Consider the following 13,437-nt stretch of genomic DNA (forward strand, 5'->3'; position numbering starts at 1 on the left):
AGTGTCCGCACGTTTCTGACGGCCGAGTACCTACTCTCCACTGACTGACACTGCCGGCTGAATTTGGCTGGATCACGTACCTACGTGATGTCGGTGGATCAAGTGCACACCCCGTATACTTCACAAGCTACATGAGTCCCGCTCACGTCGGGTTGCTGTGTGCTATTGCGGTCGTCACGCATTTAGCCAAAAAGATGGGACAGATAATTTCAAAATGTTAGCTTAATACCTTAAGTAATTTTTCCTCTGCATTCATTTCATTTGGGTAATTTGGGTGTATTTAGTCAATTATTAAGCCTCAAACGCCGTTGAATTGCTTTTCATTTAATCGGTAATATTCCCTGAATCACAACGACAATTCAATATCAGATTTTATTGGTAGCTGTCTTCGACTGCCTCTGACTCCCGTAGAAAGGCAATCTGGCCTTCTTTTTCGTTAGCATGTAGCATTATTGTAACTTGCTTTTTCTTGTAAAATATACGAAAGTAAATTAGTATTTTTATTTATACGTCTGACACTGACATTGATTGACAAGCAACACGAACGCTGCTGCGACTGCACGACGCAACAGCAGCAGCCGCCGCCGCTATCGCCGCTGCAGTAATGTCGCACCAGTAACGCCGCAGCAGTAGTGCAGCTGCAGTTGGAAATGGGCTGTCACCTGAACATTTACAGATAATTTTGTTCGTATATTTTACCTATTCTTTACCAAAATACTATACTGATTATTACATAAGGTACCTATTAACTTTAATATTAAGTTAATAATTAATATAATTTTAAAAGGTGAACAAACGTACCCATCTTAATAACTATTTTCATCTAGATTAAATGCGTGTACAAAGAAATTAACTTTTACAACCAAATAATGGCAAATACTGACCTGATCAATACCACAAAACCTTAATACACTAACTATTTAATACCCTGTTACACAAGTTGAATCATAAAACTGACGATAAGCCATAAAGACAATTTAAACGGGTTATTCTTTGCGGTGCGAGTTATTTTAAATTTGCTTTGTCTAGTATGGAATCGCGCGGGGGACTGTTCGGGGATAATAAATAGTATAATAAACAAGATTAACGGTGCATAAGGAGGCACGTTTCGAGGACAGTGATGTAGATGCACATGGACTCTGGCCGATGTTACACCGTGGCGAACTGCAAAATTCGCTGTGTATGTGACGCCTGACGGGTTTAGTTTTAAATCATTTATATTTTACTAGCGACCCGCCCCGGCTTTGCACGGGTTAACAAATTATACATAACCCTCCCTCTTGAATCACTCTTCAAAAAAAAATGCATCAAAATTCGTTGCGTATTTTCAAAGATCTAAGCATACATAGGGACAGACAGACAGCGGGAAGCGACTTTGTTTTATACTATGTACTTGATTTATATGAGCCTAGAGTGTCCCACTGCTGGGCAAAGGTCTCCCTCCTCCCTTTCCACGTATCCCAGTCTTGACCCGTCTCCCACCAGTTCCTGTTAAAGGCGTCGAGGTCATCCCGCCAACGCCGTCGAGGTTTGCCGCGACCCCGAGTGTGATGTGAGAACCAATTGGTTGTTATTTTAGCCCACTACCTAATCATCCGGCATATGGCAAACGTATCCCGCCCAGTCCTACTTCAGCTTGTTACTTAAATAATTTATTTAATATTATTAATACAAGTATAGGTATTATGAACATGAATGTGAAAGAAACTATTTACTTATGTTACACTTTCAATTACTAATACATATGTAATATATTTTTCATACAAGGAATCTTATCTAAATATGTAATAGGTAAGGAAAAAAATAAATCGGATCAGATTATCTAATAATTACAACTCGCAAGTTTGAACAGATTAGTTATACATATTCAAGACCGTCTGAAGTTGTTATTTTGTATATTTGTTAGATATATCCTATCTGCTCGCAAAGCCCTATTTTTAAAATTATCTCCTGCTTGGCCAATGTACCAACAATTTAAACAAGATGGCGGGTATCTACACATAAATTTGTAAAATATTCAGTACATAAAATATTAAGTTGTAAAACAATAAAAAGAATAAAGATATTGTTTTACAAATACTATTTATTATTCAATTCGGTGTAACACCAGTCCCGTTGGCGCTCGGCGCGCATGAGCAGTGTGCACTCGGCTTTAGCTCAAATATTTATACATCCGGGGGTTGCTCTTAGCAATAAAATTTACATTTTTACAAACGCGCTGTTTTTCTGCCGAATGTTCGGTGTTATTATAAAATTCTGCATGTTTTCGGCCAAGTGAGTTCTTTGGCACGCTGCGTGTTCAATTATGAACAATTTATGATAATACTACAAACTTGACGTACGATGATAGGCAAATACTATAGAAAGGTCATAGAATCTGTAAAAATCTGATCTTTAATTCATCAAAATGGCATACATTTTACCTATAAAAAAAGAAAACTCGTATACAAACCACTTTTTGATTTTATACCTAATTTCAATGGCCTAAATCTTCGATCAGAATTTGCCCGGACAAAATTCAGGTATTCATCTTTACGCCTAATGGACCTAAACGGAATATCGTTGAAATAAATTTTAGAACAATTGGCATCGAGGCACGGTACCGGGCTCATTCGGTCGGGAATGAATTTATTGGAAAAGGTTGTGGTTTAATTGTCGATTATTACCTAAATTGGGCGGGGATGTCTGGGTAAATCGAATTTATTTATATCAGTTCCACATTTCCTTTTGTTTTCAACTAGAGTACAAACGCGGCAAAAGTAACAAGTCGTAATTTTATTGCGAGTTGTCATTCATGGTGTAAATATAAGTGTTAATTGTAATATAATGCATCTTTTGCCAGAGAATGCTGGGTTACTTCCAGGAATACGTGAAAGAATGGGGACCTTTGCCCAGCAGTGGAATATGTTGGCTCATAGTATTATAAATGTTACTTATCATCCCTAGATAATGTTTTTCCCACTTAAACGAATCATTAAGAAAAAAACACGCAATCGGATCTCCATACCAAATGTCATCTAAATCGGTTCAGCGGTTGAAGCGTGAAGAGGAAACAGACAGACAGATAGAGTTGCGTTCGTATTTTTAATATTACAGTAGGAATTAGGTGGTAATGGAAGCGAATTTTCTCGTTGCGTTCGTCACTAACCCGGAGTTAACCGGTTAAACCTGGGGTCAACATGGTTACCAGTACAATTTGACATTAGGTTAACGGTTTAACCGGTTAACCCCAGGTTAGTGGGATGGGGCAAGTGGCGCTTAGACGAAGAAAAAATCGAGACCAAAGGATAGTTTAAACTGATTAAAGTATGATAATAAACAAAGATGTTTTACTTCCTAAGCTTGTAAATGTATTAAGTAACCTTGTAACTGCATCCAACGTCGGTAAACAAGTAACTCGACTACGATACATGCAAACAGGATTATTTACATTCGCTTAGAACCAGGTATTTGTCTACCGAGGTTGCTGAGACGAGATGTCCTTGTTTACATACTGGTTATAATCCATTCCCTAGAATGTAGCGTACACTTGAATGTTTACGCAAATCTAGAATATATAATCGTATAATTTAGAGATTTTGGAGCATAATCGCGTGCATAATATTATGGATTAAAGTCATTATGGGTAGGTATATACTAAGTGCAGATAATGTTCTTCGTAAAAGTGGGCTTATCAAAATATATGCACTTGCGTCACAAACGATTCAAAATTAGTCTTAGAAAAATACATTTTTATTATAAAATAGTCATTTGTATTGTGTGTCCGCTAGTCAGCGTGATGGGACAGTTTTGCCATCGTAGTAATCAGCGGATACTTATCACTAGATAGTATAAAACAAAGTCGCTTTCCCGCTGTCTGTCTGTCCCTATGTACCTATGCTTAGATCTTTAAAACTACGCAACGGATTTTGATGCGTTTTTATATATGATAGATACTTAGAGTGATTCAAGACTTTCAAGAGGAAGGTTTATGTATAATTTGTAACCCGTGCGAAGCCGGGGCGGGTCGCTAGTTAAGTATATGAAGAAGTGGTGGTGTCGCAGACCGCGCAGACGTAAATATTAATTGTGTCAAAAAGACTAAAATTATTTACTACAAGTATGTCGTTGTAACTAATATCGAGTGACATTATTACCCTCATATAATTTTCATACCACTTTGCCAGCACTCAATATAAGTAAACATGGAAATGAACAATGAACTTGGCAACGAACTAAGACTATCCTGTTCTCAGTACCTTTAAAATTCCCTCAATTTACGAACCGACCGACTTACATTCCAAGGTCCCGCTGCACCAGATTGCATTAAACATTCAGACGCATTTGATTGGATGGCATATGGTACGGGATGACTGATATTGCTTTGGGGCCGTGACGTGGCATACTTGTGCATAGAATAGGTTTGTGTCCCTAGGGTTTGAGAAGTTGTGTGACGGTGATGATATCGTATCTTGCGAGCAAGTGTTTTTGGAGTGTACTCGTAATAAGTTTTTGTACTGCATTCTAGAAAAAAAAACCTAATTCGACTTCATAATATGTAAATTCAAAGGGGCTCAAAAATACGTTGACAGTTTTTTTACTGCCGCATATTTTTAATAATTTTAACAAACGTTTGCGTTTGTGTACCAAAGCTGAAGGAGATTTTTTAAAGACAATAAATACGTTTTGCTTTATTTATATGATTGTAGTTAAAATTTTGGATGCCATTTTTTGAAAAAGTTGAAAGTGAATTCAATGAAGTTGAAATTCATTAGAATCATTGGGGGTGTGTGATTGAAAAAGCATCACAACTTATCAAAACCATATATTGGTTTAATATTTAATTAGTTTTATTTTAATGTTAGTTGTAATTTGTTTAGTTTATAGATAGTTTTAAACCATGTCATACATATTTTTCCCCATTCATATTTCATACCTATTAAAATTTATATTCGTACTCAAAAGTCATCACTCTTAAAGCCACTTTTCAATTATTTCCGCAGCAGCATGACTGAAAACCTTTCATATCAGAGCGGCTACATTTAAATAAAACCCTATTCAGCATAAATTGTAACTTTCATTTCACGAATGACTCTGCCGGCAGGTAAAACGCTAAGGCGCACAAAAAATGTATCTTTCATAATTCAACCGCGACAGATTTTTCTTGGAAAAAAGGTTAAAAAGCATGTTTAAAAGTGCATTGTACAGTTGAGGAATGTTACAAAGAGTATTTAAGTACAAAAGTACCTTGAAAAGGAACAGTTACTACTGAACCTGTACGGTTCTGTTACTCGCGGCTTTAGTTGTCTATTTTGCTTACGTTTTGCAACGTTTTAAAATGCAGGTTACATTTTAATGTCGCTTACTAGTATGTAGTTAGGAAAGAGAGTCAAGTTATAAAACTATATACGTTACGTGTGACTTTATAATTATAATTTTTAAGTTAAAGTGCGTTGTGAAATTAAGTGTGCATTAGTTCTTAGTTTATTACTTGGCTTATTGGCTTTTCGACTTTGTAGACCAAAGTCTGTAAGGGCAAATTCGTCAATTTGAAAACCATGGCTAACGCAGCGTACTACGTAGGCGAACAACACGCGAACGCGAAGCGAAGCGATGCGACGCGGGGTGAATCAATCCTTTGATACCGTAAAATGGGGTGAGTAGGGTTCGCGGGGAGAGTTGGGTTATGAATGAGGAGAAAAGAGATGAAAGGGTGGATGGAATTTTAAGGCTACTGCTACAAAAATAATGTATTCTAATTTAAAATGGAGCTATAGTAATACTCATAATAATAAAAAAATCGATCCAACAATCTGCCCAAATCACCTTTGTATGAAATTCCATCTCACCCCACGTCACCTTACGAGGGACTACGGAGTGAGGTGGGATTTCCTGTTTATCCTCAAAGTTATGAAATGGAACTACCTAAAATAAAATACAAATGTACGGAACACTTATTATATACCTACACCATTCAGCTTGCATATGTAAAAATAAAATGTTATCGAGGTTTGAATGTCAGTTTTGCGCCTACTCACCCCATTTTACGGTACGCCGTGGGCCCGCCGCGCCGTTCGCTTCGCGTTCGCGAGTTGTTCGCTTACGTAAGACGCAGCGTAGGCAAACGTGCCGAAAAATCGCTTGATAGTAAGTAAGTAAATAATTACTATAGCCCATGGACACCTGCAGCACCAGACCAAATCTGTTGCCCAGTCTTTAAGGTACGCTCTATTCTTGAAGGTTTGACGGTTTTATCGATCCGGAAATAGGTACCGTGAAAACGAAAAACAGTAATTATTAAACCGAAAAGTATTTCCATGAATAAATATACATTGTGGTAATAACTCTATTGCTACTAAACATTTAAATAAATCTCTACCCGCATCTTTATCACCGAAACATTGATGCATAAATGTATTTCCGAGATTCGTCATAACATAACTTTCAACTACCGTCATAAAATACCTTGTATTTGATTTCGTGGAACTGTATCAGTTTCGGATAACTGAAAAACGGTTTTACGTACATTTTATCTTTTCTGTAGTAGGAAATGAAATGAAGAGCGTAATCTCCGTTCTATCCTGTATCATGTATCTTAATGAGATATCTTTATTTTGGTTTTTATAGAGTATTGTACCTTGAGGCTTACGTGTATAAGGTTCGATACAATATGTTGAAACAAATTAACGTATGCTTTTGAAATGTATCGAATATTATTATGAGATTGCTGTTGTTTCGGTAGCCTTCGATTGCAATGTTTTCGTCGATTTTTTTAAAAGAAGTAAGAAATTCATCAAAATTGACGAATAATTACAATCGAATTAAATAAAAATATCTGGGAGACAACATACAAAAACTGAAAAATGCGCGTTTCCCCAGAGATAAGACCTAGCTAGATGCTACGAAATCGTTAGAGCCGTTTCTGAGATCCCCGAAATATATATATATATATATATATATATATATATATATATATATATATATATATATATATATATATACATATATATATATATATATATATATATATATACATATATATATATATATATATATATATATATATATATAAATAAACAAGAATTGCTCGTTTAAAGATGTTTTAGCCTACCATACCGTACTTACCTTCCGGTCGACATAGTATGTCCACCATTACGAATATTGTGATTTGTGTCAGATCTTTTTGTCAACAAGAAAACCACACACCAATTGGCTGAGGGATAAATATTGTAAAACAAACAGAAGTTAACCTCGCGGTCAAGCGCTGGTGGCCTAGCGGTAAGAGCGTGCGACTTGCAATCCGGAGGTCGCGGGTTCGAACCCCGGCTCGTACCAATGAGTTTTTCGGAACTTATGTACGAAATATCATTTAATATTTACCAGTCGCTTTTCGGTGAAGGAAAACATCGTGAGGAAACCGGACTAATCCCAATACGGGCCTAGTTTACCCTCTGGGTTGGAAGGTCAGATGGCAGTCGCTTTCGTAAAAACTAGTGCCCACGCCAATTACTGGGATTAGTTGCCAAGCGGACCCCAGGCTCCTATGAGCCGTGGCAAAATGCCGGGACAACGCGAGGAAGATGATGATGAAACAGAAGTTAACCTCGCCTTTATAGTTTATATCTGCCATCTGAATTGAAATATAAATTATAAATAAATTCATAGTGAGAAGGAGTTTATTAAAACTCACGAATTACCTACTAGAACCCTGGACATCACTAATATTACAATACATATACTTATAAATATATTTACCTTTAATACCTCTAGACCTTAGCTCCAACAATTTACCAATATCCCAAAAGGACCCCAGAGACCTCAGAATTCCAAGAATTCCAGAACAGTTGCCAGTTATATTTGCTTACCAATAATTTGCGGCCGACCTGTCTCCGGCTCCCTTAATTAGTTTTAGCTGACGAGGGTCCGTATCCGACTATAGTTTTTATCATTTTAAATTAACAAGTTGGTAAAGGTCAACTGTTTTGCATTTAAACTACGACGGTATTTAGGTGTTAACACTCGTTAGGGAAGGTAAAACAAATTCATTTATAAGTTTGTTGGTGTACGGATGTTAATCGTGTGAGAAATTTAACATTTAGGAGTAAATTTGTATAGCTTTTGAAATATGTATGTCGAGTACTTACTAATTATACGTATACATATGTGGATTTTTTTACGAGGATGCATTAGTATCAAGTACCTACTTAAGTATGTTTACTGATGCCAAATCGAGCCAATCGAAGTCATTTTAAAACGACAAACTTAACCCTTATCTTGGCATTGTAACACCCGTGATAAATGGAACTTTAAAAAATCCAGCAGGGTAACTTTATTACCTAACAAAATAATTCTGCCATAAATATGTCGATCTACCCTCCTTTATTATAGAAAAAAATATATGGAAACAAGTATCATTGTAAATTAATTAGTAATAATCAACATGGCTCCGTGGAAACAACAATTTTCGTTTCGTATTGGAAGTTTTGCACTTATTTCTTAGATTAATATGTATTTTCCCATAATCTACATTTTGATGCGTTAACCCTGCTGCTTCAATCCTGAGCAGGATACGGGACAGCCCCACTAGAATCCTGGGCATTGTATCAGAGGCGTGGGACGGCCCCCTAATGAGGCACTGGCTTTTTTTGCATGCGCCAGTTCCTTATGTACCGGGTCATAGGTTAAGTTAATTTTGTTTTGTTATTTTATTTTTTAGTTTTATTTAATATTAACCCTAACTTTAAGTTTAGTAATAATGATACTAACCCCGATGGACTTTATGTCTGAAATAAATGCTTTTTATTTATTTATTTATTTATTAACTATCTGTTAGTGCATAAATATTTCCATTGCGGTCGAATTTTAAAACATTTAATACACAGAATCTTACATGAAACTGTTAAGTATGTATTACACTTAATACATTGCCAAGTTGTCTTCAAAATAGGTTTACATGTTTTTATATATTTTTTTATATTTGTGGAGTTACAAAACATGTTTCAAATATGTCATATTAGTTATCGTATTATTTAGTTACTAAACTTTGATTTTTTTAAAGTACTAGATGTTTTTTAACTGTATATTCGTACGCTGTATAGCATTATTGCTATGCCGTAGCTCGTAGCGCGGAAAATTTTGTGTATGCCCAAAAATGCCCCCTAAATAAAATAAAATATTTTTTTTAGCTTTTATTTATTTGTTTCCTTTTCGTTTTTTACACTAATTTTTGTTGACGACTTTTTTGAAACTTTACGGGATCTTTTTTTTCTCCCATGTAATCAGGTTTTCGTAGATATAATTTATTTTTACAGGTGTAATAGACATCTGATGCTTTAGATTGCGTTTAATAAGCAATAAATGATGACTTCTGTTGCACTACATGTTTTATTTTTATTAAAACCCACATTTATAGGTAACTGGTTTGTCGAGGGATTGGCATTGTATTAAAGATGATACATATGATTTTCCGAAACTAGGAAAACCTGGATTTTTTTCCTTATTTTTTATAGTCTAGTATGCTCAATAGGTGACCAAAATCTAAAAAAAATATTATATTTAAGATATTTTGAGCCTTGCCAAGTTAAGCTCGTTTGAAAAGACACTCCTCACTTGTTACAATGTCTAAAACTCAACTTACGCGTAAATGTCTACACAACTCATTAAATATAAATAATAGGTACAAAATAAACAATTGAATGAGTCTACTTATACTAAGCCCGTTTCTACACTTGTAAGTTTTACTTACGTAAGTAGGGACAAAGCTATTTGTTGGAATGAGATAACGATATTCATCTCTCATTCTCTAGTATAGCTGTGTCCCTACTTCCGTAAGTAAAACTTACAAGTGTAGAAACGGGCTAAAATAGCTAAAATACATAAATCCCCTTTATAACTTTACTTTCTCCGCAGTCGCGTAAACAATATGAAATATGACATATATTTTGTAATACGGTAGTCTTATTATAAGATTTAGAAGAAATTAATTTAGTATTGTGCCTATTTTCCTCGAACTCGACAGCGAAAATACGGATAATAATTTTATATGTCTAATCAGAAATAGTTATTTGTACAACAAGAGATCAAAGTTTGATATTTCTTCGAGTGCTTATTTTGAGTCCCGTGCAAGCGAAAGATTCTATAATAGATTCACGAGCGTAGCGAGTGAATCTAATTTAGAATCTTGAGCGTAGTAAGGGACTCAAAAGCGCACGAGATGTGAATAACTTTGATCTCGTGTAGTACACAACATTTTTCACCTCAGCAGTAAGAACATATTAGAGAACCCGAAAAATGTATTCCTTCTTCATCACTTACCTCTATTCACTCATGTTTTCTTAAGATATACCAACAATTAAATTTTCACCTCAGCAGCTCGAACAAGGGTACTTTGCTACGTAAAAACAGTGAGCAAAATCGCATTTTGCTCACTGAGTGAGACAAAATGAGCAAAATGCGATTTTGCTCACTCAGTGAGCAAAATGTGATTTTGCTCACTGTTTTTAAGTAGCAAAGTACCCTTGTTCGAGCTGCTGAGGTGAAAATTTAATTGTTGGTATATCTTAAGAAAACATGAGTGAATAGAGGTAAGTGATGAAGAAGGAATACATTTTTCGGGTTCTCTAATATGTTCTTACTGCTGAGGTGAAAAATGTTGTGTACTACACGAGATCAAAGTTATTCACATCTCGTGCGCTTTTGAGTCCCTTACTACGCTCAAGATTCTAAATTAGATTCACTCGCTACGCTCGTGAATCTATTATAGAATCTTTCGCTTGCACGGGACTCAAAATAAGCACTCGAAGAAATATCAAACTTTGATCTCTTGTTGTACAAATAACTATTTCACCTCAGCAGCTCGAACAAGGGTACTTTGCTACTTAAAAACAGTGAGCAAAATCACATTTTGCTCACTGTGTGAGCAAAATCGCATTTTGCTCATTTTGTCTCACTCAGTGAGCAAAATGCGATTTTGCTCACTGTTTTTAAGTAGCAAAGTACCCTTGTTCGAGCTGCTGAGGTGAAAATCATATTTCGATTTTATATGTCTAGTCAGAAAATCATATTACGGGATCACTGACATTTCTGTGTAGTTCAAAGGCACAAAGGGACAGTCAAATTAAAAATAAGAGTCCATATATTGCCTTTTATTAGTAAATATTTAACTTTCGAGGGTAATATTTCACGTTGTTACTTTGTTAGTGATATTTAATAATTAAAATAATTAAGTATGCCGTAGAACTTTAGTTTCTGAAAGTAAGGCTTAAAAGTTTCTGACAAAACAAAGTGATAATTAATGGAAATTTTAAAAGCAACGAGCCGATAACGTATAATGTTTGAAAGCGCCTTGATTTTTTAATAGTAAATCCAAAATATTATTTTTGATAAATAATTAACTTCAGTAGTAACTAATAATCTAGGAGGCGTATTCTGCAATAACAGGTTATGATTCTGATCTTGATTTAATATGAATAATATGATGTGTCCGTGTGAAAAGTGACGTTATTTTATTTTATTTTTAGTATTTGTTGTTATAGCGGCAACAGAGACGTCATTTCTGAAAATTTCAACTGTCTAGCTATCGCCGTTCATGAGATACAGCCTGAGGGCCTACCGCGAACCACGTTCGACGTGTTGCCTCTCTGTCGCACTTTTAAATTTGTACATAAGTGTGACGGACGGAGTACAGACGGACGGACGGACGGACAGACGGACGGACAGCGAAGTCTTAGTAATAGGGTCCCGTTTTTTACCCTTTGGGTACGGAACCTTAATAACGGGTTTTCACGATAGCATATCGCCTAAACAAATTGCAGAGACTAGTGTAAAATGGCGTTATACACGGGAAATCATACTAAATATAATCTTATCATCGGTGCCGGTGTTCTACTGTAAATAAATAAATCACATATTCATTTGTAAGCGCCGACAGGAAACAGAGCACATTTGTCTAGTTCAGTGCTAGACCGAAGCCTGACTTAGTGCTCCCTTGAGCGACCTAACTTTCCGGATATCCGAGACGGAACAGCCATTACTAGTGGACTAAAGGACTTGTTATACGTCAGTGCCATAGACTAACTTTTGTAGATTCCGCATTTTAAAGCAAAGAGCCCGGTTGTTGGCGCTTTTAAAATATAAGTATACTTGTAAGTAGATAATGTACTAAGGCGCTCTCAGACTTATACAACGCAGACTAAATTGTTGCATATATTTTGACCGTGAAGTCAAACATAATAACTAACTATTCTTCAAACAATTGTAGAGCTCCAGTAAGATTACTTTAAAGTTTTAACCAAATTGGGGTGAATTCTGCGCAAAGGAAGTCGTAGGCGGAGGCTTTTTCTACAATAAAGCAGTCTGAATAAGGCAAACCAGCCAAGAATCTTTTACAGAAAACGAAACTAAATGCTAAGATAAACGTACCTAAATAATGTATGGAAATTATAGCGTTCTGTTTTGTTTTCTGCGAACGATTGTCACCTTGGCTATGCCCCCTGATGATTAAGAAGTAGCATGTCCAAATAGGCGTAGCTATCGTGTGACAACATTAAAGAAAATAAGAAGAGTGGACTTAGAAAACCCGTTATAATGAGTTGATTTTTCATAATACTAAATAAATATACTTTTAGGATCGCCAATTGGTACGTGTACATATTTATATGCTTCATCTAGTGATGACATAATCTGTGTTTAGTATCGGTATAAATGGTATATAAGCTAGATAATCATAAGACAAGGTTTAAACTATTGTAACGATGATATTTTTTTTTTCTTATCCATACTACTAATTATATAAATACCGATATCGGCCATGCTGCCTAACATTTCATTTTAAAGGTGACAGTCCATTTCCAACGACAGCTGCACTCTTGGAGGATATAATCAAACGGAAACGCCATGTCTGTAATTTTCTGTACAAAACAGTCTGCCGATTTTTGCGGGGGAGGGGAACGTCAAATGTATGCGTAACGTAAAAATAGCCATGTCAGATAAACGTCAGTCCATACATTGTGTATGACCGTTGGCCGCCTATTTTCGACAGAGGGGAAAGCCTGTTAATGGCTACTCCGTTTAGTTGTATCCTCCAAGGCTGCACTACTGTTCATTTTACTATGGAAATTGACAGTAACAGCGACGCGTTCAGTACCAGTAGTGCAGCTGCGGTCAGAAATGGAATGTTACCCTAAGCTTACCGCCTAACCGGCTAACAAATTCAGTAATGCTTTGAACTTTATAAATAGAAATCAGATGGAAGTTGGCCAAATTGAAATGTGGCTGTATTAGGTCATCAGCATGTATTAACGCTCTAATTACTAGTTCGTGGTTTAAATATGAAATCGTACGGTTACATTAGATATAAATCGATTTACTCATTCGATGTTTAACAAACTAGGTATCGGAATTTCATTTCCAAAATGTATTGAAACAGCAAAATTATTAACTGGGAAACAACTAGTCATT

This window comes from Cydia amplana, chromosome 16 (genome assembly GCF_948474715.1).
Source record: "Cydia amplana chromosome 16, ilCydAmpl1.1, whole genome shotgun sequence".
Lineage (NCBI taxonomy): Eukaryota > Metazoa > Arthropoda > Insecta > Lepidoptera > Tortricidae > Cydia > Cydia amplana.